At 35.1% G+C, this 25,983-nt stretch overlaps 1 pseudogene; it reads left to right on the top strand.

Moving 5' to 3' along the window:
* Positions 1–23,154: 23,154 nt before the first annotated feature.
* Positions 23,155–23,996, top strand: LOC123391787 (annotated as a pseudogene).
* Positions 23,997–25,983: the final 1,987 nt, after the last annotated feature.

Here is a 25,983-nt window from a genome sequence, read left to right as displayed (position 1 = left end):
CAGGTTTCTGAAGGTCTTATAATTGAATTATCCATTAAAATCTGTTTGAAACAATTACCATTGATTAGAGGAGAAGTCTGGTAGGGTTTTAATGCTTCAAATCAAGTGACAAATGTAATATGATTCAGGGATCAGAGTAAATGGAAGTGACTGCATTATGTATCTTAATGCTGGTAAATGCTTTTGTAGGTTATTTAAAGATGCTAAATAGAAGGTTCCTGGGAAGGGAAGGAACCCTTCTAATTAGCTCCTTCTAAAAAGGTCAGCTTTGGAACTTAGAATCAGCATCTTTGTCTTTGGGGCTTGAATGACAATTAGACAAATGTCACAATGTAATTGTAGCCTTAGCTAATGCACTAAGCTGACAGTTACCCCAGGATGGTAATTTTGATATGTGTAATTGCATCCCATCAGTAGCCGGCTAACATTTCCTGTCAAGTGGTCAGAACTCTAAAAGGAATGGAGACAAACAGAGAAACAAACATGAAAGATCAAGACCTGAGTTCCCTATGGTGAGGTGGTGGTTAACCCAGGTTTGGGATGTCTCCTCAATTAATAAGGGACTTACCTTTTATTGTTTATATTGAAAAGGACAAGTAACACGAGGCTACCTGGTTTTGTAAAAGACTGGAAATGCCAGACTATCAATAGATTCATTAGTAGTCCATGGCTGACTCAAAGGCAGCCAGATCTTACAAGCCAAATCTTGCAAGGTTGAATTGCAAACATGGATCATTTTATTTCATTTTTACAAAGTAACAGTATGAAAGCACTAAGGAAAAAGAGAAGAAAGAGAAGGAAGAGTAGTAGAAGAAAGTCCCATTCAGTTTATTTAGGAATCAGTGAGAGAAATCTTTCATATGGGATTCTTAATAATATGTATATAATAAATTTCAGTCTATGGAGAATTAACAAATATACTTTATTTTTTGACCCTGATAACAACATGGTGAGTGAACAGAGAAATTTTAAATTTTGTTATTTAAAAATGAAGGAAAAAATTTTCAGAGAAGTAGTAAGATTTACTAAAGGGAATGCAACTAGAAAATGGGAGCGCTAGTATTTATAACTTGTCTAACTGCAGTTACTTTTGTAATTACTAAAAAATAACTGATAACTGATGAATTGCAAAAATGCATTATATGTATGACTGTATGTATATGTACACCTTTCCAATCAATAAATTCCAGCCCTTCCATTCTTTTACAGTGTGTGTGCTCTTCATGGAGGGAAGTGCTGTGCTCTGAATAAACACCTATCTGAGCAATGATGCAGGTAAACAAATCCCCTTCCCCTGCAACTGATATACTTTTCGCTTAAAATCCATGTGAAAGGAAGAGTCTCATTAAGAAAAATATGAGATTCATCATCTCACCCATCAAAAAAAAATATTTATATTGGTTTGTTTTACCTCTAAGGAAGTTCATAAGTACTAATCATTTTAAAGCAACTGCCTTAGAGACACTAATTAAAACCATGAGATTAGAAAATTGAATATGAGGTGATTTTATTTTGTTGTTTCTTACTGGAAGTTGTTCTACCCAAGAATATCTTTAGAATGGCAGACAATGCAACTGAAAACTTTAGCTGACAAGCTTGATTTGAAAGAGCGAAAGAAAAACCATGCATTAATTCTAAAAAATAATCACTAGCTTATCAAGGATGTCTTTTTTTTTTTTTTTAATTTTTTATTTTTTATAAACATATATTTTTATCCCCAGGGGTACAGGTCTGTGAATCACCAGGTTTACACACTTCACAGCCCTCACCAAAGCACATACCCTCCCCAATGTCCATAATCCCACCCCCTTCTCCCAAACCCCCTCCCCCCCGGCAACCCTCAGTTTGTTTTGTGAGATTAAGAGTCACTTATGGTTTGTCTCCCTCCCAATCCCATCTTGTTTCATTTATTCTTCTTCTACCCACTTAAGCCTCCATGTTGCATCACCACTTCCTCATATCAGGGAGATCATATGATAGTTGTCTTTCTCTGCTTGACTTATTTCGCTAAGCATGATACGCTCTAGTTCCATCCATGTTGTTGCAAATGGCAAGATTTCATTTCTTTTGATGGCTAAATAGTATTCCATTGTGTATATATACCACATCTTCTTGATCCTTTTAAAAGTGTCCACTGACATTAATGAGTTGAAAATAACATATGTAGTTTTATTCAGAAAAAGAAGGTTTATAACAGTTTGAGTCAAATCTAATCTAGAAATGCAGAAAGCCTTGGTGAAACTCTTTCCATGGCCAGGTATATAGGCAGTGTAGACCATTAAGAAACATGGTGTTATAGGGGCACCTGGGTGGCTCGGTGGGTTAAAGCTTCTGCTTTCGGCTCAGGTCATGGTCACACAGTCCTGGGATAGAGCGCCGTGTTGGCTCTCTGCTCAAAAGGGAGCCTGCTTCCTCCTCTCTCCCTGCCTGCCTCTCTGACTACTTGTAATCTCTATCAAATAAATAAATAAAATCTTAAAATAAACACATGGTGATATAGACTAAATATTTGTATATCCCCCAAATTCATGTTAAGTCCTAACACTCAGTGTGATGGTATTTGGAGATGGGGCCTTTGCGAGGTGATTAGGTCATGAAGGTGGATTAGAGCCCTTATAAAAGGGACTACAGGGAACTTCCTTACCCACTTCCAGCATGTGAGGACACAGAGAAAAGGTGACCGTCTATGAATCAGGAAGGGGGTTCTCACACACACCAAATCTGCCAGCCATTTGATATTGGACTTCCTAGCCTCCTGAATTGTGAGAAATAAAATTCTGCTATTTATAAGCCACCCAGTCTACAGTACTTTTATAGCATCCCAAATATACTAAGGCACATGGCAAGCATAAAATATGTTGTGTTGGTGCCAGTGATGATGAAGTATATTTAAATGGCATGTTGGGGCTGAGGAACAAAGAGAGTTTTGCTGTTTGATACCAATACAATGTATGGCTAAGCTCATGAGTTATCTACATCAGGATTTGGAAAATAGTGACGCACAGCTCCAAGGAGTAATATACACCAAAACAAGTTTACTTAAAATTACCCTTAGATAAAATCTAAGCTTTTTCATTGAAACATATAAGAACACTTCTGTATGCCTCATTTTTCCTGAAAATACTTTGCTTTCCTTTCATCACTCCTCAAAGGAGAAAGGAACAGAATAGGGGTTTGTTTTTGTTTTCTTGTTTGTTTTCTGGGAGAAAAGGACCATCTCTAAGACCAGAGGCACCCTTCAAACTGCACTGAGGAAAAACAAATAATTATTCTTCTAGGATAGAGGTTATTTTGTGGCTACCTATGAACCAAATCAGCATTATGCCAGTTTATTGGAAGGAAAGAGAAAAGATCTGGCAGCTACAAAGATTGATGCCCAGTCAGACAAGTCATTAGGTGGTTGGGCCATGTTTTGAAAAATAGATTTTGCTCCCCCTCCCTGTATTTTAATGCACAAGTCAAGGTAGAAATTTTATTTGTAAGTCATTCTAAAAGATAGAGTGTTCACATAACTAGAAGTTTTATTGAAGGGAAAGACATTTGTGCAACCATATAATGATATCCTTTTTATTGGACTATTGTTAAAGAATTTTATCATATACAGTATTGCAAATCATTCCCATAAACATTGTGATGGGGGTGAAATGTTGTTTGATGATAGAGTTCTCCAGTAATATTAAAATTAAATTTATTCAATGCTTTGTGTATCATCATCTGGATTGCAAGAAGATCTCTTGCTAAGATAAAGGCATTGTGAAAAGGATATAAACATAATAAGGAAGCAGAGTTACAGTACAGTACTAATAAAGACCATGAAGAACCACATTTTCAAGGTTAATTAAATTAGGCTTAGACAAATAATAAACATTTTTGGAAACAGAAACTCTATGTTCCTATTTAGTTCAAGATAAAATACTCGTCATCTGAAAGACATGATTTGAAGGGGGGAAAAACAGATATCACAGTGAAGAACAAAATATTAATCTAGCTAATGGCTATCTTGAAAAGTTAAAAGTAGAGAGAAGAACCTTGAAGTTGATATTGTCCTTAATTCATAGTCACTAGAGCACAGGAATCAGAGAAGTAATGTAGCCTCACAGATACTTAGGATTCTACCAGGCTACATTCAATACTAATTAAAATTCTTACAATGACAAGGTCACAGTGCTAAAACAGACCTTGGTTTTCAAAGAAGACAAGGAGCAGATATTTCCATCTGAGTATTCAGACACTTAGCTCCTGAAAATCTGCAGACATTACTTTTCATATGTGTATAAGAAACGGAGTGAAATCTCTCCTTCCTTGCTTCATTTCTGCTCTCAACTGTTTCCCCATTATTAGCCTTGCCTAAGTTAGGGCGAGAAGGTTGCGAGGGTGGCAAATTGCGAATCAAGAAAAAGTCTGATTCAAAAAGTCAGATAATTTTTTATAAACATAATTTATTGGGATTAAGTAGATGTCAGACAAGTTCTGAATTGCTGACTGAGGACAGGTTCTTTTGTCCAGGACTAGTGATGCAGATAAGGACTCTTGGCCTTTGGTTCCTGTTGGGTGCTTGAGGCTGCTTGCCAAAGTAGCTATAAAATTATAGGAAAGGGAGGATTGACTACTGAACTGAAAATATTCATCTCTTTCCTTTGCTTAATGGAAGGCAATATCAACTGGTGTAGCCATTTGAATCATGCTTGTCAGAAGGTTAAAACAGGTAACTTCAAGGTGGGATTTATTTGTCTAGCAATTAACCAAGACCTGAAACTTGCTTGAAATTTCCATTGTAATTTTTCTTTGAGTATAGGAATTCAAGGATTAAAAGTTTTCTTTTAAAGAATCTTGAGTATATGTATAGAAGTAACATTAATCAATTATGATTCATTAACATGTTGGCATTCTTAATCAGATTTGCTAACAAATTACTTAGATTCTAGAAGATATAGAGAAAATCTAAAGACACCAGTCATTGGGCAACCAAGATCAAATTTCTGTAGCTGGTAAGAATTATCAGATGTTCAGGATAACTTAAGGATAAAGAGCATTTGGAAACAAGAAAAAAGTATTGGATTAAAGGCTAAAGAAGCACAGAGTGATCTTAATCAGTATAACAGCTTTTGTAATATGCTGTTCATTTGTATCTGCTTTAAATACCCTTTATTTAGATTTCTTTAGAAGATGAAGTAGATAATAAAACCTTCAATTACATGGTCTTGGATTTACCAGATTTAAAAAAAAAAAAAAGATGGTGGAAAAGTTAGAGATTAAAGTGCTTTGGTACATGTTTTTTTCTAGAGGCTTCTGGACCACATAACTACATTTCACTAGTAAATCTTAAAAAAAAAAAAAAAAAAGAAGAACATGCAAAAAGAGAGTTGCATGACTTATTGTGCACGAATTCCTAAAGGTATTTCCTAAAGAAAGAATATTTTTTCTCTGATTAAAAGCATTGAGAAGGAAAAAAAAAAAAAAAAAAGCTCTACTATTCAAGAGTGGCCTACTTATTTGGAAATTTTGATTATTAGAAATTTCTTTGTTATAGGAAACTGCTATTTCTTTTACTATTGGTCCAAAAATTCTGAGGCTATGCAGATGTAGTGCAATCTTTCTTCCAAATAATAGAACCAAGATGAAATAAAGATAAATTTCCTCACAAACCTTCTTTAATCAATGAATACCTAACTTTTGTATCAACATGAACTGGACTGGAGGAGATTATGGTGAGTCAAATAAGTCAGCAGAGAGAGTCAATTATCATACGGTTTCACTTACTTGTGAGCATAAGGAATAACATGGAGGATATTGGAAGAAGGAAAGGAGAAGTGAGTTGGGGGAAATCGAAGGGGAAGACAAACCATGAGAGACCGTGAACACTGAGAAACTAACTGAGGGCTTTGGAGGGGAGGGAGGTGAGGGTTGGGTGAGCCTGATGGTGGGTATTAAGGAGGGCGCATACTGCATGGAGCTACTGGGTGTGGTGCATACACAACAAATCTTGGAATACTGAAAAAATTTTTTTTTAAATTTCATATATATGGTATTGATGTCTTTTCTATGCTGATTACTCTCCCTGGACACATTCTAATTTGTCAGTGTCACTATTTAAAATCGTGATATCCACAACTAATTTCAACAATAAGTGGTATAGAATGACAGAAAAAAAATACAGTTTTGTAATTTTACCCTCCTTACATGAGATACACACAGCACCTTCCTTTCAGGCGATCTAATTATATTAGAGCCCAGAATTGCAGTATCATGTTGTTTACACAGATTATATTTCCAGATAGCTACAATTTGATATATTTTCATATAACTGAATTTGATAAAGTAGTGGTTTTATTTAATAAATAAAGGGCTTATTATTTTTTCCCATTAACTTTATACTTAGATGGTTCAATCCATTATTCCCATCTGCCCAGCTCCTTGTGGATTCTACTTACCATCCAAGTTATTCGCAAACTGTCTCATCTCTCTCTTACCCAAAGAGTTGACAAAGCGAAACAGCAGTTTGAAGATAGAGTACAACCTTAATGAAATCTTCCTTTCTCACTAGTTTTTTAAACCTGAGTCTTTGAGATTTAACTTCTTTATGTATATAATGGGGTCACTTGAGTCACTGATTTCTTATAAAGATTAAAATTAATTAAACATGTAAAGTATTTAGCATAATTTCTGATTTGATGACAAAGCGCTATCATTATCATGGCCACTATTACTGTTTTCATCTAAGTAACTAGTAAAAATAAACATAAATTCATATCATAGCCTTGCAGTCCATTTGTCTAAGGACCAAGTTAAGTTTTTGCACCTAAGTTTACTTTATTATTAACTCATAAATATTCATACTACCCAATTATGCTACTTAAAATTTAATGCTATTTTACATGAAGCTCTGCCAACTAAAGTAAAACTGCTTAGTGATTGAATATATCCAATAATCATTTCCTCAAAATTCACACAACTATTTAAGTACTTCTAATTTTGTCTATGGATCTCATTTTTATCCCACCAATTTTTGAAACATTTGAATAGCTCTTTTGGAGTATTGGATCCCGGACTACAGTCACATTGGGAAAAGCTAACAAATTCATCTCCTTGAGGAAAAAATGGATCCAAACTGAAATTTAGTACACTCTAAGTTTTTACAAATTTTGCACAATTTCCAATTAAAGAAAATAAGTCTCATGCTTCCTTTATATCTTTGGATATAAAGGAAGATATTTTATTTTTTCTAAGATTAAGGAGTTAGATGTAACAATCAATCATCAGATATGAGAACCCAATATATGTTAGATTTGTGACAAGCATAGGAGATGTCTAAGCTTTCTATGATGTGGATCTGCTGGTAAACTATTTTCTCATCTTTCAGTAATAGGACATGGCTTTTAATTATTTTTTATGAAGACTTTATGTTTTTGAAACAATTTTAGGTTTACAGCAAAATTGAGAGGAAGGTACAGAGATTTCCCATAACTCACTCACCCTCTATTCCTACTTTCTATGTTGCACTGTTCTATGTTGTATAGGTTTGGTCAAATGTACAGTTATATGTATCCATAATTATAATACAGAGTACTTTCACTCCCCTAAAACCCACTTTGCTCTACTTATTTTTCCCTCCCTGCCACTTCAGTCCTTAGCAAACACTGGCCTTTTTACCATCTCCATAGTTTTTTTCTTTTCCAGAATTTCATATGCTTGGAACAATACAAAGTACACCCTATTCAGACTGGCTTCTTTCAATTAGTAGTATGCATTTAAGGTCCTTCCATATCTTTTAAGGGCTTGATAGATCATTTCTTTATAATGCTGAACAACAATCCATTGTCTAAATGTACTGCATTTTATTTATTTAATCATCTAATTAGGGAAATATTGGTTAAGTCAATTCAGGCAGGTATGAATAAATCTGCCATAAACACTTCGGTGCAGGTTTTGTGTTTTCACCATCTTTGAGAAAATAACAAAAGAGGTGATTGATGGATCATAAGTGAGATTAAATTTGGTTTTGTAAGAAACTTTCAAATTGTCTTACAAAGTGGCTATACCATTCTGCAGTTCTTCTTCTTCTTTTTTTTTTTTTTAAAGCAGGAGTGGCCCCAGTTGCTTTTTTTTTTTTTTTAAGATTTTATTTATTTATTTGACAGACAGAGATCACAAGTAGGCAGAGAGGCAGGCAGAGAGAGAGAGAGGAGGAAGCAGGCTCTCCACGGAGCAGACAGCCCGATGCGGGGCTTGATCCCAAGACACTGGGATCATGACCTAAGCCAAAGGCAGAGGCTTTAACTCACTGAGCCACCCAGGTGCCCCTCCATTCTGCAGTTCTGCCAGCAATAAATGAGAGTTTCCATTGTCCCACATCCTTGCCAGCATTTGGAGTTGTCAGTGTTTCAATTTTGACTTTTTAAACTCGTGTGTAATGGCATCTGAGTGCTGTTTTAATTTACATCTCCCTGATAACATATGACATAGAGCATCTTTTCATAAGCTTGTTTACTGTCTGTGTATCATTAACTTTGGAGAGCTATCAAAGTCTTTGACACATTTTTAATCACATTGTTTATATTGTTGAGTTTTAAGAGTTCTTTGTATATTTTAGTTAACAGTTTTTAATCAGTTGTGGCTTCGGCAAATATTTTTCTCTAGTCTGCAGCTGTTTTCTCATTCTCTTTATAGTGTCTGTTAAAGAGCAAAAGTTCTTTTACATTTTACTGAAGTCCAGCTTATCAATTATTTCTTTTAAAGATTATACCTTTGGTGTTGTATTTAAAAACTTATCACAAACTTATACAAAGTTCATTAAGGTTTTTCTTATGCATCTTCAGGGAGTTTTATAGTTTTTCATCCTAAATTTAGGTTTCTAATCTACTTTAAGTTAATTTTAGGGAAAGATAAAAGTCTGTGTGCAAATTTTTTTATTTCTATTTTTTTAAAATGTGGATGTCCAGTTGTTCAGCCACTATTTGTTGGAGAAATCATTTTCATTATGTTACTTTTCTCCTTTGTCAAAGACCAGTTGGCTGTATTTATGAGGGTCTATTTCTATGTTCTCCATTCTGTTCTACTGATTTACTTGTCTCTTATTTTATCACTATCACACTGTTTTACTGTATGTTTATAGTAAATCTTGGAGTTAGGTAGTCCTCCAACTATATTCTTTTTATTCAATTCTGTGTTGGCTATTCTGGGTCTCTGGCATGTCTATGACTTTAGATTCAATTTGTCAATATCCACAAAACCATTTTCTGGGACTTGGATTGTGGTAGCTTTGACTCTATGGATAAAGTTAGGAAGAACTGACATTTGACAATATTTCTATACATGTATATGGAATTTCTCTTCATTTATTTAGTGTTTCTGTTTGTTTTTTAGAGGATAAGAGTATGTGCAAGTTGGGGTGGGGGTGGAGCAGAGGAAGAGAGAAAGAATAATTTTTTCTTTAAATTTTTTTAGTGTTCCAAAATTCATTGTTTATGCACCAGACCCAGTGCTCCTTGCAATATGTGCCCTCCTTAATACCTACTGCCAGGCTCACCCAACTCCCCATGCCCCTTGCCTCCAAACCACTCAGTTTGTTTCTCAGAGTCCACACTTGGAGAGAGAGAATTTTTATTTTTTAAAGATTTTATTTATTTATTTGACAGAGAGAGATCACAGTAGACAGAGAGGCAGGCAGAGAGAGAGAGGGAAGCAGGCTCCCTGCCGAGCAGAGAGCCCAATGTGGGACTCGATTCCAGGACCCTGAGGATCAAGACCTGAGCCGAAGGCAGCAGCTTAACCCACTGAGCCACCCAGGCGCCCTGAGAGAGAATCTTAACTAGGTTCCATGCCCAAAACAGAGGCTGGGTTGGGGCTCAATCTCACAACCTTGAGATTATAACCCAAGCCCAAACCAAGGGTTGTCTAGACACTTAACTGACTGAGCCACCCAGGTGCCCCCATTTCTTTAGTTTTTAATTCCATTTTCAGAGTTTTTTTTTCCCATGTAGATCTTGAATATATTTTGCTAGATTTATGCATAAGTATTTCACCTTTTTGGTTGCTAATATATAGGTTATTGTGTTTCTAATCTCAAATTCCATTGTTCATCATATGTATATGGGAAATATTGACTTCTGTATATTACCTTATATCCTACAACCTGCTGTATTGCTTTTTAGTGTCACAAGTTTTTTTTTTTTTTTTGAAGATTTTATTTTATTTTATTTATTTATTTATTTATTTATTTATTTATTTGACAGAGAGAGATCACAAGCAGGCTGAGAGGCAGGCAGAGAGAGAGGAGGAAGCAGGCTCCCTGCTGAGTAGAGAGCCCGATGCGGGGCTCGATCCCAGGACTCTGAGATCATGACCTGAGCCGAAGGCAGCAGCTTAACCCACTGAGACACCCAGGTGCCCCAAGTGTCACAAGTTTTATGCAGATTCCTTCATATTTTCTGCATAAATGATCATGACATTTGCAAACACAGTTTTAGTCCTTCCTTTGTAATCTGTAAATCTCTTACTCATTTTTCTTGCTTATTTTGTTAGCAAGGACCTCCAGTATACTGTTAAAAGGGAGTAATGAAAGGAGACATTTGTACCTCAATCTAGTGTTGAACCTGAGGATCTGCCTCTCTCTGATCAATCCCTCAGCCTACAATGACCTTTTCCAATCCAGTTCTTGTGCTGGACCTGAGGATCTGCCTCTCTTTGATCAATCCCTCAGCCTACAATGACATTTGTACCTCAATCTAGATTCTAGTAGGAAAGCTTTGAGTTTATCACCATCAAGGTAATAGCTGAGGGTTTTGTAGGTGTTTTTAATCAGGTTGATGAATATCCCTTCTATTTTTTAGTTTATTAAGATATTTTATTATTAATGGGTATTGGATTTTATCACATGATTTTTCTGTACCTATTGATATAATCACATTGTTTTTGTTTTTTTTCTGTTTCAGCCTGTGGATATAATGGATTATATTTACTGATTAAAAAAAAAATTGCTCAGCAATTGGACTTTTTTTCTTTCCAAGTTGTTTAAATTCCAATTAGTTAGTATACAGTTTAATATTAGTTTCAGGTATAGAATTCAGGGATTCACACATACAACACCCAGTGCTCATCCCAACAAATGTCCTCCTTAATACACCCATCACCTATTCAACCCATCCCCCTGCCTACCTCCCTTCCAGTAACCATCAGACTGTTAAGCATATGTCTCTTGGTTTGCCTCTCTTTCCTCCCACCATGTATATTTGTTTTGTTTGTTAAATTCCACATATGGGTGAAATCTGAATGCTGAACAAGCCTTCCATAGCTGGGGTAAATCCCACTTGGTTGTATAATTCTTTTTATATGTTATTGGATTTGAGTTACTAATAATTTACTGAAGATGTTTCTATGTTCACAAGAGATATCAGACTGCAGTTTTCTGGCAATAATTTTGTCTGGATTTGGTATTAAGGTAATGCTGACCTCATAAAATGGATCACATAGTATTTCTTCTGCTTCTTTCTTATGGAAGGTATTGTATTCATTTAATCTCTTCCTTCAGTGGGTAGAATTTGCTAGGGAACCAGTATGGGCCCAGTGCATTCTATTTTTGAAAAGCTATTAATCATTGATTCAATTTTCTTAACAGACACAGACCTATTCATATGGTTTATTGATTATTATGAGTTTGGACAGACTATGTCATTTGAATGATTGTCTCATTTCCTTGTATTTATCCTTGTATTTAGAAAGATTGAATTCTGCAGTTTCTGAGTCCATTGTTCTATATACAAATATTAGGTGAATTAAAAAATTTTATTTATTTATATGAGATAGAGAAAGAAAGAGAGAGAGAGAGAGCGTGAGCATGAGTGGGAGAGGCACAGGGAGAGGGAGAGAGACTCTCAAGCACACATGGAGCCGAGTTTGGGGCTTGATCTCAGGACCATGAAACAGGACCATGAGATCATGACCTGAGCCGAAACTGAAAGACCCGCGGATCCCCTTACCCAAGAATTCAACACTGCCACAGGATGCAAACAGCAAGAGGTTCTTTATTGTAGCGCAGGCGCCGGCGGGTGGTCAGCAGCTTCTGCTAGCTGAGCACACCAGGCTGGGGTGGTGCAGGATTTTTATAGACAGGTACAAACAAGTTTTGGATGGGGCGGAGCTGATTGATTGATAGTTTGAACAGGCATACTTGGCGTCAGTGGAGTGGATCAGGGGACCCGCACGCGAAAGCAGACAAAGCAATCTTACAGAAGCAGAACTGGCCGGTTAGCCCACGCATGCGAATGAAAAAGGACTATCAGGATATTGAAGGCCTGGTTACTATCAAGCCAAGGCCACTTTCCCTTTAATGTGGCACTAACATAAAGACAATTGGGAGTCTCCTGGTGAAATGTTACATTCCTGCTATCAAACGTAAGGTAACTTCTTTGTTGTAAATCTCAAGGACATTTGCAAACCAAGGGAGACTCCTAGCCTACAGGACTGTGATTTCTGCAAGTTAACTATTTATAATGCTACACATATGGAGGGGAGCGGGTGAAGGGGGGGGGGTGCAAGGCGCCAGCTTTTGCTTTGTCCTCAGCCAGCCTCTTGCTCCTTAGAGTTGAGGGTTTAAGCAATTTTTCATTTCTTAGCAGAGCATTAGAAGCATTATTATACAGAAGCCAGAAAGAGCTGGGTTAAACACAGATTTTTGCTATTCGTTATCCTGTTATGCTGCTTGCTGACTCCCTTATCTATGGTCAGCTGGCCACAGTTTCTTAGTTAGCATAAGCTGGTTATAAAAAGAATGTTAAAACTTATAGGCTATACTATAGTTCTGACCTGGGGTCCTTCAAAACCAAGAGCTAGAGGCTCAACTGACTTTGCCACCCAGGTGTCCCAAATATTAGGTTGATTTTAAAAATGTGTTTAAGTCTTCTATAACTCTTATTTAACCTTAGCCAATCTGTCCCATCAATTGCTAGGAAGAGTATGTTAAGTGAAAAGCCTGGTGTTTCTGTCTTTTGCTTTCTACATTTTGAGGGTAAACTGTTAAGTGAATGATCTCTTAGAACATTTATGTAATCATGGTAATTGGATCTTTTTATCATAGGAATGGGCAATTTTTTAAACTAGTAATTATGTTTGCCTTACATTCTATTTTGTCTTGTTGTCAATATAGCTGTATCAGCTTTTCTGTTTTGAATTTGCTTGTAAGTATATTTTCATCTTCTACTATCAATCATTTGGTACTTTATTATCTAGTTATATCTGTTATAAACAGCATGTTTGCATTATGTTCATAATCCATGATGACAACTTTTTTTTCTGAAGAATTTAATCAATTTTAGTTATAGAAATAAAAAGTTAAGTGTCCTTGTTTTTCACTTTATATTCCACCTATTTTATGTTTTTTTGTTGTTGTTGTTGTTTTGTTTTAGATTTTAGCTTCCATTTTAATTTGTTATTTATTTTTTCTGTTTATCTCCTCTACTAGTTTATAAGTTAAACTTTTTGTCTCTTTCCTGTATTATGGGCCCTGGCTATTATAAAATACACATTTGATCAATCAGTCTGTAAGTTTAATCAATATATTTTACCTTGTTCTGGAAAATGTAAAGATTTTAGAGCATTTTAACTTGCTTCTTCCCCATCAGCAACTGTATGCTAATTTGTATTTTGATTTTTTTTTCCTTTTTCATATAAATTCCACAAACCACTAATGTAGTTTTATCCAATTAATACACTTTAAGTGTTCCCAATATATATTTAACACTCTGGGTGATTTTTTCTTATTCCTCTTACTCAAGCCCCCCCATTAGCACACCATTCAAAATTTTCTTTAGAGAATATCTGTGGGTGGTCTGCCACAGTTACTTCTGTCAGAAAATGTCTTTATATCACATTCATTTTGAAAGGTGCCTTCACTGGTTATAATGATCTAGGTTGACAGTTATTGCTCTCTCAGCACATGGGCACTGTTATATTTCTGTCTTCTCACATCCATTGTGACAGAAGAGAAGTCATCTGTCAAACCGTTACCCCTTCTAAGGTAAACCTTTAGTTCTGGAAGCTTGTAAAATCCATCTCTTGTTCTTCATTATTGCCATAATGTAAATTTCATCTTATTTATTCTGCTTGTTAATTCTTATGAGTCTCTGGGCTTCTTGGATCTTTCATAAATCCTTTCATTAGTTTCTCTCATCAGTTCTATGTAGTCTCAGAGTTTTGCCCATTTAAATGTTTTCTTTGATATACAATCCCATTCCTTTGGAAATGTAATCAGTGAAAATAATCACTGTAGATTGGTAGTCCACAATATTAGTGAAAATGCAAACCTTCACCACTTTCTATTTAACACTATTATTATTTGATTGTATTTTAGAGAAAACTATTAGACTCTAAGGAGCTTGAGAAAAGAGACAACTTAGCTTTTGTCTTTGCCTGTGTTTCTTACAGTACCTACCACAATGCAAAGATAACATTTGGTAATTACTTGTAATAATTCATCCCTCATTTTTTTCCTAAGTATAAATGAAACGGAAACCAGTAGTAAAACAGATCAATTAGCTATATTAGTGATCCACATGTTGTTGAAATAGGGCTTTGAAGCATTGTGATGTATTTTCCCTCTTAAGACAATTTCCCTATTGATAATTATTGTGAAATGTTACCATCTACAACTATTATAATAAATATTCGAAGGCCATGGATCAAGGCATAAATGAACAAGGTGACACAGTCACTGGAGATAAACCTTTCTTTATAACCTACAATGTGTCTTGCAGAATTAGGAAAAGGTGAAAAAAATCCTCAGAAGTGAGAAAAATGGCAGGGGAGTATTAAGTGGGGTGAATTTAGGAACTCTCAGAACATACTGTCCTTGATATAATACCCTACCCATTCTTTATTGGATTTCTAAAAAAAGGTTTAAAAAATGGAGACAATTAAGCAACTTTAATTCTATTCCTGTTTTTTTTCTTGCATTCTGCATTAATTTATTTTTTAAGATGAACTATGAACAGATATTTTTCTTTTAATTACTTATTTTTGTTTCAAGTTTTCCTTTACATTCCAGTTAGTTAACATATAGTGTAATATTAGTAGAATTTAGTGACTCATCACTCACATATAACACGCAGTGCCCATTGCAACAAGAGCACTCCTTAATACACGTTTCCCATTTAACCCATCCCCTTCCCACCTCCAGCAACCCTTAGTTCATTCTCTATAGATAAGAGTCTGTTTTATGGTTTGCCTCCCCCCACCCACACCATGTTCATCTGTTTCGTTTATAAAATTCCACATATGAGTGGTACTTTTCTTTCTCTGAGTTATTTCCCTTAACATAATACTCTCTGGCTCCATCCATTTGGTTGTAAATGGCAAGATTTTATTCTTTTTAAGGGTGAGTAATATTCCCTTGTATATATACACCGTTTTTTCTTTATCCATTCATCAGTTCATGGACATTTGGGCTCTTACCATAATTTGACTATTGCTGATAATGCTGCTATAAACACCTGGGTGCATGTCACTTTGAATCAGTATTTTTGTATATTTTGGGTAAATACCTAGTGGTGCAATTGCTTGATCACAGGGTAGCACTACTTTTAACTTTTCGAGGAACCTCCATACTATTTGCCACAGTGGCTGCACCAGTTTGCATTCCCACCAATATCCTCACCACCACCTGTTGTTTCTTGTGTTGTTGATTTTAGCCTTCTGACAGGTGTGACATGATAGCTCATTGTAGTTTTGATTTGTATTTCCCTGATGATGACATTGAGTATCTTTTCATGTGTCTGTTGGCTATTTGTATGTCTTTTTTGGAGAAAGATGTATTCATATAATCTATCCATTTTTAATTGGATTATTCATTTTTGGGGTATTGAGTTTTACAAGTTCTTCAAATATTTTGGATATTAACCCTTCAACAGATATGTCATTCCAAATATCTTCTCCCATTCTATAGTTTTGTTGATTGTTTCCTTCCCTGTGCAGAAGCTTTTTATCTTGATGAAGTCCCAATAGTTTCTTTTTTTTTTTTTTTTTTTGCTTTTGTTTCACTTGCCCTAGGAGATATATCTAGAAAGAAGATGTTATGGCTGATGTCAAAGAGGTTACTGCCTATGTTCTCCCCCAGGATTTTGATGGTTTCCTATCTCACATTTAGGTCTCTCATCCATTTTGAATTTATTTTTGTGTATGGTGTTAAGAAAGTGGTCTTGTTTAATTCCTTTGCATTTTAATGTCCAGTTTTTCCAATAGCATTTGTTGAAGAGACTGTCTTTTACCTATTGGATATTCTTTCCTGTTTTGTCAAAGATTAATTGACCATGTAGCTGTGGGTCGATTTCTGGGTTTTCTATTTTGTTATATTAGACCAGACACCTGCATGTTGAATGTGAGGAGGTGGTAAAATAGTTATCATGCAGGTGGATGTCAAGCGAGAACCAGAAAAGCAATACCTATTTTGGACAAACTAGACTTTAAAACAGAGACTATTAAAAAAAGAAAGATGGGCATTATATAATCATAAAGGGGACAGTCGAACAAAGAGATAAAACCATTGTAAATATGTATGCATCTAATATCTTGTTTTTTAAATAGACTAATCTGCATACAACTATGTGACATGTGAATCATCGGGAGGATTATTTAACCTAAGCCCAAACTTGCAATGGAGGGTTCTCATATAACAAAGTACATACTCGTTTCTCTTTCTCCAACACACACACACACGCATGCACACACACAGACAACATTTAAAAAATCATATTCATCTTAATTTGATAGTGAATTTGCAGTGGAAAATTTGTATTGCAGCCAGCCTGTTATGTGAACATGCACGACTGTATAGTAATCCAGGCAGGCTTGCCATCTCTTGAGTACCGCTATGGGGTAAGACTATCTTCTTCCACCTCTTCAACCCTGAAATACATGAAACTGCAAACTCTCTAATGCCACTGATTCCTCACTTGAAAATCAGGAATACAATATTTTTTCCTTCTGGGGAAGAGGGTGGAACAAATAAGTTACTGGTGTTTATGGTAAACTAACCCAGGGCCATATGTTATTGTTTCACTTTGTTTCTCAGTAAGTGAGTTATTAAGTGTAAGATAATAAACTGAAAAGAACAACAATGAAAATGTCTATACATGGGGGTCCACAATTTGGGAATTAGTGATTCAGACTGAATTCTATAAGTTCATATTTCCCGTGCTACCTATTCTTCCTTCTTTTTCCTCTCCTTTTTCCTACCTTCTTCTTTCTCTGTCTTCATCTCTCTCATTAACAAGTTGTCATTAGATAAAAATCAAAGGCAAACCTAAGTGAAGCAGAATCCATTTTGGATACAATATTATGTTTGACTGGAAAGTTAGCTGGGGAATATCTTCTAGGTAGGGTCAATGGCTTATGAACTTGTCTGGTTCAAAAATACTTTAAGATACACATTATATATCACAGCCTAAAATAAACATACAAAATCTGAAAAAGCATTTCATTAAAGTCCACTTTACCAATGTAATATGTAGTATACACATGTTCTACTCTTATTTCATTTTTTTTATAATGTTCATGTTTACAAAGTTGTTCTTATTTTACAGTCCACTAATGTATTACCTGACCTACAGTTTGAAAATCATTCATGAAAAGATAGCCATTAGGGATGCCTGGGTGACTCAGTGGGTTAAAGCCTCTGCCTTGGCTCAGGTCATGATCCTGGGATCCTGGGATCGTGCCCGCATCGGGCTCTCTGCTCGGCAGGGAGCCTGCTTCCTCCTCTCTCTATGCCTGCCTCTCTGCCTACTTGTGATCTCTGTCTGTCAAATAAATAGGTAAAATCTTTAAAAAGAAAAAAAAAGAAAAAGAAAAGATAGCCATTGTTGTAAGATTTTAGCCATACCCATATCTGTGATTTGTCTCATCTAATAAAATAAACTTTTAATTTATCTATTTATTTTTATTTTTCTATTTTTTATTTATTTTACATATGATAGAAGAATCTGAATTCAGTGTCCAGTGCCATAAAATAGAGTTGAGGATGGAGGTACAGGTATATAAGGTGAATGGGAAGTAATCTTGCATTATACATATATTTTTAGTCAATTTGTAATAAGGCTTATTATTTTTTTGCCATTTTTATCTTATTTAGAAACATCAACCAGAGCTAAACATAAGATTCATAATAAAAATTTTCCATTTAATTAGTTTCTAGAGAAACATACTGTAATCTTTTAATTATAAAGATTTTGTCTATAAAATTTGAAAGTAATTAAGTGGAAAAATAGATATAAAATTCCTAATAAGTTTCAGTTATTTATTTTAATTTTCTTCTATATTATATAGATTGACATAATTTTATTTTTTATTTACTTTGTATTTTTCTGAAAGACTTTATTTATTTATTTAGCTAATGAGCAGGGGCAGGAAGGGGCAGAGGGAGAGGAGAGACTCTCAAGCAGACTTGGGAGCAAGGAGCCCAAGGTAGGACTGGTCTCTGAGCTTGATCCCAGGACCGTGAGATCATGACTTGAGCTGAAATCAAGAGTCAAATGCTTAACCAACTAAGCCAGGACTTCAGAGGAATTTTAAAAACAACCTGAAACACTAATGTTTTGCTGAGATTATATTTGTAATGTTTTAGAAAAGGAAAAAAAGCATAAATTTAGGTAAAGTATATGTTCCTTTGGTTAAGATTATTTGGGAAGAGGCAGGCTAATTAGGGAATATTTTTGACAAGTTAAAAACTGTATACTTAGGTAAGTTTCCTAGGTTTATTTACTCTAAATGACACTCACTCTATTTTTGTTTTTCCTGATCGTCTGTGCCCATAGAGCCAATCTTTACATTCTATATGACCTATAGTTTTTAATTTAATCAGATTATTTTTATAATAACCAATGAGCCTTCTTAATGGTTAAAAAAAAAAAAAGGAAGGTAGGGATTTTTTTGTAATAGAACCTTCCATCAAAGTTATTCAAATTCCTATGTCCCAAAGGCAAATATTTTAAAATCTTTTAACATGTACTTTTTATTTATTATAGTTTGATCATACTCCCTCACTTGTAATTTTTGTATAATAATGTATTATATAAATGGACAATATGCTTTATTTAACATTTCTCTATATCAGAGTATTTATAAATATATTAAAATAAAAATGTTATTCAACTATGGCATTTGCAAGATATACTGAATTAATCAATATTCCAATTTTCTCAACCTTTCTGTGTGCATTGGTTATAAACAAGGAGTGTAACAATTCTCAGCCTTGGCTTCATGTTAGAATAACTGGGGAAGTTTTTAAAGATTGCAACTCCTTGGTTGTTTACTAAAATAATTAGTCAAAATCTCTGGGGATGTGACTCAGACTACAGTGGATTTTGTAAGCTCTCTAGGTGATTTCATTGTGTAGCTAAGGTGCAGGAGCACTGCACACAAAAAGACTAATGGTTGAAGTTAATAGACCTTGGGTAAAATTGGTGAAGCAATATTGTTACTCTTCTTAAGAACTTAGATTGTGAGATTCTAAGAAATGAAAAATCACTTTACATACATGATTTTTTTCAGTAAAACTGAAGCCCCCAATCAAGCTTTAAGCTAGTTATTAATCATCTAAAAAATTTTAATGATCTATGTGATATGCCTTATGTCTTTGGCAGAAATTCAAATATTGAGTGTTTTGCTGTTATAGAAGTTTTATTCTCTTATTTTTAATTTTATAAGCAAGGCATTTCTGTTGATTCAAAAAATCAAACTGATGTTAGAGTTTGTCTACTTTTAGTATAACATAATATTCATCTAGGTATACATCATTAAAGAGGTATATTAAGCAAAATCTAACATTTTTACACTTAATATTTTTTCATAATATGTACTTTTAAAATGTGCTAACTAAATGCATAAAATGTTTTGAATATTGAGTTTTTTAATTATAGAGAATTATATCTCTAATACATTATAGATAATTTATGTATTATAATAATATCTTAGAATAATATTACATATGAATATAATACATACACACACAGAAGTCTATCAATGTACATATTTTTGTTGCCTAGCATATTAGATAATTTTTAAAAAACTTTTAAACATAGGAATGTGTTAAATCATCATATCTGTGAGAGAGAAGAAAAACTAAGATTGAGGAGGAAAAAATGTACTACATAAAGAAATTCTTCAAGTTCTTTTATTTTCAATAGTAAATGTGAGTTTCAAATCTCTATGGAATTGAAATTCATTTAGCTATGTTTAATGTAATGACATCATAATTCAGTTGTGAAACATGATATATATAGTATTTCACAAATTATTTTGTTTGATGAAATAATTTACGATTATTTGATCTACAGAATGCTTCCTAAGTTATTTTAGTAATGTTTCAATCAAAAGTTCTGAGACTGTTGTTCCCCTTCATGTCTTTAATTTTCACTAATTTTAATTTTTAGCACTTTGTTATAAAAACTTTAGTTTATCTCCCCCAATCTTATTAGAACTTCTATCAGAATTGTACTAACCTTGAACCTAGCTTAAAATACCAGACTTACTTTTGTTATTAATGCATTCTTCCCAGTAATACTCTATTAACTTTTATTTGTTGATATTTTTGGACTTATGTTTATGTAATTTCCTTTTTCTATTTGCTATGTGTATTTTAATTTTTATTTCTAAGTAGTTTGACTTTACCATTTATTATATTGGAGAATTTTTTTCCTTGGTCGTCTCAGTTTATTTCCTGATATAAAAATTCTATGGCATTTTATATGTGTATTTTAAGAAATTTTTACACATGTCGATCTTTTTATGATTCTAGTATTTTTGTGTTCATTCTGTTAGGTTTTCTAGTCTAAGAAAACCTATATGATAGGGAGATATTGATAATTTACATTTTTAAAAATATATGTATTTTATGTTTTAATTTTATTGCATCAGCTAGTGATTCTAAGCTAAGTAAATGATTATTGAAGCTGTATCTCACTACTAGCAGAAACAGCTATGATTTCCTTTTATATTTTTTCTTTTTTAATTTATTTTTTATTTATTTTAAGCATAACAGTATTCATTATTTTTTCACCACACCCAGTGCTCCATGTAATCCGTGCCCTCTATAATACCCACCACCTGGTACCCCAACCTCCCACCCCCCTGCCACTTCAAACCCCTCAGATTGTTTTTCAGAGTCCATAGTCTCTCATGGTTCATCTCCCCTTCCCCCAACTCCTTTCTCCTTTCTAACTCCCCATGTCCTCCATGCTATTTGTTATGCTCCACAAATAGGTGAAGCCATATGATAATTGACTCTCTCTGCTTGACTTATTTCACTCAGCATAATCTCTTCGAGTCCCGTCCATGTTGCTACAGAAGTTGGGTATTCATCCTTTCTGATGGAGGCATAATACTCCATAGTGTATATGGACCACATTTTCCTTATCCATTTGTCGGTTGAAGGGCTTCCTTTTATATTTTTATCAAATACTTTGTAATTGAAAATAAATGCACAGTTGTGTGAGAATCATTATGAGCAGTAAGGTATTTTTTTTTTTTAATTAAGGTACTCTTATTTTTCCTCAGGCTATAATATATTTTCTAAGAGTGTTCTAGGTCTTCATTTTTAGAGTCCTGCTTATTCTGAATGAACAGTTACCTTTCACATGCCTTACTAATACTCTGTTTAAAATCATGGGATCTAAACTGAAAACTGAGTTGTTCTAAACATATTCTTGCACACTGTATTTTCTGATTTTAGTTTCAGCTAATAAAATGAGATGGCAAGAGTGCCTAGGTGGCTCAGTCAGTTAAGCATCTGCCTTCAGCTCAGATCCAGGCCCTGGGATCTGTCTGGTATCAGGTTTCCTGCTCAGCAGGAGGTCTGCCTCCTCCTCTCCTTCTGCTTCACTCCTCCCACTCCCGAGCCCACTTGTGTTGTCCCTCAAATAAATAAATAAAATCTTTAAAAAATGAGGTGGTAAATCAAGCCCCCCCTTAAATTCTGAAGAAGTTCATGTGCTCTGGTGCCATATATATATATATATATATATATATATATAGTCACTTTCTCCAAGCTTTGAAAGAAATAATATATAAAAACAACATGTTGATCATCTTTAGGGAGCAAATAGTTTAATAGCTTTTCTAATGCCCATTCCTTCTGACATTGTACTTTTGTACTAACATTGACATTGTACTTTCTGACATTGTACTTTTATTAATGTGTACTAATCTTTCCAAAGGCAGTGTTTTTGGACATATTCATAAACATAATTTTTTTTCATCTTATCTAATTCATTTCATTTTTTGATTAAAAATATAGTACTTTCTATCTTTGGACTTACTTTGGATTTTTATAATGTATCTACATTTATATTTGGTAAGTTTTTATATTTGCTCTCTATATTTTTGTTAACTAGAAAAATTATGCTGTGAATCTTCCCATGATTCAAGATTTGCTGCATTCTATCATCTTTTATTTCTTACTTAATTTCTAAATTAAATCAGAAATGGAAATAATAATGGGATTCATTTTGTGATGAAATTAGAAGCCGCTCTAGAAATTTGAGTATCTCTTCCTCTAGCAATGAAAGATGCAGTGGTTGTGTGATAGGAAGACTCACACACTTGAGTTGATCAGAAATTGTTAATAATCTTTTCTTTTTTGCCACATATATCTGTAATACTGACTTGATATTTCATGTTAGCCCTTCAGCATCTTCATTTATGCTGCTTCTCTTTCACTTTTTTTCTTAATGTCAAAATAAGGATCTAATGATGCTAATAACTGAAAGTTAAAATTTGAAGTTATTTTCCTATTAAAGTTCTTTCTTTAAGTTTTCACAGGAACTTTAAGGAAAATATTACTTATTATCTGAGATATCATTTTAAATTCATGGCAACTCTACTGAGTTTTAAGTTAATTTTCTAATTTTTTTTTTATAAGATTACAAAAAAATAGCTGTTTTATTCCTATTTTGCAGTAATTAGGTGTATAAGAAACAAGGAAGAAGTGCAGTTTAAATCCACAAGCACCTAACTTTAAAAGCCAAGCCATTCAATTTGATAGGCAGTGGGAGTATAGAATAGGGACCTTAGAAAGTCGACAGTAGCCCCATCCCTGCCATTTCTAGTTTCTACTACACCCAGGAGGAGCTGTAGCTACCACAGGTGACCCTAGTGATGATCAAGCCAACCATGAGCAGCCAGGCTGTGACCCAAATGCACCCAGCAACAGATGGAGACACCAAACCTGGCAGCACAGTGAAGAGCAGTCCAGGGGATGGCACATGGGCAGTGACTATAGGTAGGGACAAGATCACTGCAACTAAGGTTTTGGGGATAGTAAAATGATTCAGTGTAAGAAACAGATATAGTTTCATCAATAAATATGATACCAAAAAAGATGCATTTGTACACAAGGCTGTCATAAAGAATAACCCCAGAAGCGTAGGAGATGGGGAGACTGGAGTCTGATGCTGCTGAAGAAGAAAAGGGTGTGGAGACAGCAAATGTTACTGATCCTAGTGGAGTTCCAGTTTAAAGTAGTAGACATGTAGCAGACTGTCACTTGTATAGACCCAATTCATATCCATATTTCAGGGATCCTCCATGCAATTCCCATCTGGATAACCAGATTAGTGAACATGGGGAAAAGAATGCAGCATCAAAGAGTACTCTGGAAGGCCAGGCCCAATAGTCCTGTCTTACCTCAGGTGATAGTTGTTGCTGACTTTCTACCTGCAGAGACCCCATGGGTGTTGACTATAGTATTCCAACCCTACTGTAAAGAGAGGGGTGATGGAGGGAGCTGACAACCAGGGTGCAGGAGAACAAGGTAGACCAATGAAATAGAATGTGTATGTTGGTTATAGATCTGGATTCTGCAGGGGTCCTCTTAGCCAAAATAGCCTAGGAAGGACAGCAGTGAAGAAGATAAGGAAAATCAAGGCAATGAGACCCAATGTCAGCAGTCACTTCAAAGTCAGTACCACAGTGACTTCAATTACCTGCACTCAGAAAAACTTAGAAAACCCTAGGTTTTCTCAGAAAAACTGAAACACTCAGAAAACCCTAAACCATAAGATGTCAAGGAGAACAAAGCAGTGCATTTACCATCTATGTCCACACAGCTGTGTCCACTCTCAAAGTAAGATGTGGAATGTGGGTGGGAGGCTTGAATAAAGGCTGGCTTACCATTAACATTGCTATCATCATCCAGTTTAGGGTTTAGTCATCCAACAAAAAGAAATGAACATGAAATTCCAGCAATAAGAACTGAACAACTGATGGGAACTATAAACCATGAGTACTGCTTTTTGCCCACTGACCAGATAACTAAGACTATCTGCATTATCTATGCAGCATGGTTGTTTTTCTATTACTCTACCTTCTTCTTGGTAATGGCAAATATGTTGTATTTTTTTTTTAAGACTGTTCCTCCTTTTTTTTTCCTCAATACACCTTTAAAGATTTTTTTAAAAAAATCTTTCATATCTGGACAAATTGAGATCTTTAACAACTTAATTTTTAAATTTGTAATAAAAATTAACTTATTGGAGAAGGAGTCAAGATGGCAGAGAAGTAGCAGGCTGAGACTACTTCACCTAGCAGGAGACCAGCTAGATAGCTTATCTAAAGATTGCAAACACCTGCAAATCCATCGGCAGATCGAAGAGAAGAACAGCAGCAATTCTGGAAACAGAAAAACAAACACTTTCTGAAAGGTAGGACCGGCAGAGACGTGAATCCAAAGCGATGGGAAGATAGACCCTGGGGGGAGGGGCCAGCTCCCGGCAAGCGGCGGAGCAACCGCGCACAAAATCAGGACTTTAAAAGTCTCTTCCGCTGAGGGACATCGCTCCAGGGCTAAATCGGGGCGAAGCCCACGTAGGGTCAGCGTGGCCTCAGGTCTTGCAGGGTCACAGAAGGATCGGGGGTGTCTGAGTGTCGCAGAGCTTGTGGGTATTGGAAAAGGAAAGCCGGCTACAGAGACAGAGCGGACAGTAAGCTCACAGCTCGGTGTTACCTTGAACCGGTCACAGTGAGCTCGGTGAGCTCGGATCACAGCCGGAGGTCAGGGAGACGGGAGTAACTGGGTGCTGTTCTCTGAGGGTGCACTGAGGCCAGAGACCAGGAGGCCTCCATTTGTATTCCCGTCCTACAGAACTCTATGGAAAGTGCTCAGGGAACAAAAGCTCCTGAAAGCAAACCTGAGCAGATTACTCACCCCGGCCCCTGGTAAGGGCGGTGCAATTCTGCCTGGGGCAAAGACACTTGAGAATCACTACAACAGGCCCCTCCCCCAGAAGATCAAAAAGAAATCCAGCCGAGACCAAGTTCACCTACCAAGGAGTGCGGTTTCAATACCAAGGAGAGCAGCAGAATTCCAGAGGAGGAGAAAGCAAAGCACGGAACTCATGGCTTTTTCCCTGTGATTTTTTTTAGTCTTGCAGTTAATTTAATTTTTTTCTTTTTCATTTTTTGTTTTTTTTTCTCACCTTCTGGTAAAATTTTTTTTAACTTTTACCCTTTTCTTTTTTAACATTTTTAACTAGTTTATCTAATATATATATACTTTTTATTTTTTATATTTTTCTTTATTCGTTTTCTTTTTTTAATTCTTTTCTCTTCTTTTTTTTCTTTTTTCTTTTTTTTCTTTCTTCCTTTTTGAACCTCTTTTTATCCCCTTTCTCCCCCCTCACGATTTGGGATCTCTTCTGATTTGGTTAAAGCATATTTTCCTGGGGTTGTTGCCACCCTTTTAGTATTTTACTTGCTCCTTCATATACTCTTATCTGGACAAAATGACAAGACAGAAAAATTCACCGCAAAAAAAAGAACAAGAGGCAGTACCAAAGGCTAGGGACCTAATCAATACAGACATTGATAATATGTCAGATCTAGAGTTCAGAATGACAATTCTCAAGGTTCAAGCCAGACTCGAAAAAGGCATGGAAGATATTAGAGAAACCCTCTCGGGAGATATAAAAGCCCTTTCTGGAGAAATAAAAGAACTAAAATCTA

The sequence above is a fragment of the Mustela putorius genome, unplaced genomic scaffold (assembly GCF_011764305.1).
Source record: "Mustela putorius furo isolate JIRA1106 unplaced genomic scaffold, ASM1176430v1.1 tig00000281_pilon_pilon_pilon, whole genome shotgun sequence".
In the NCBI taxonomy this organism is placed as follows: Eukaryota; Metazoa; Chordata; class Mammalia; order Carnivora; family Mustelidae; genus Mustela; species Mustela putorius.
The sequence above is the reverse complement of the archived record's forward strand: the minus strand, read 5'-3'. Positions and strand labels throughout refer to the sequence as shown.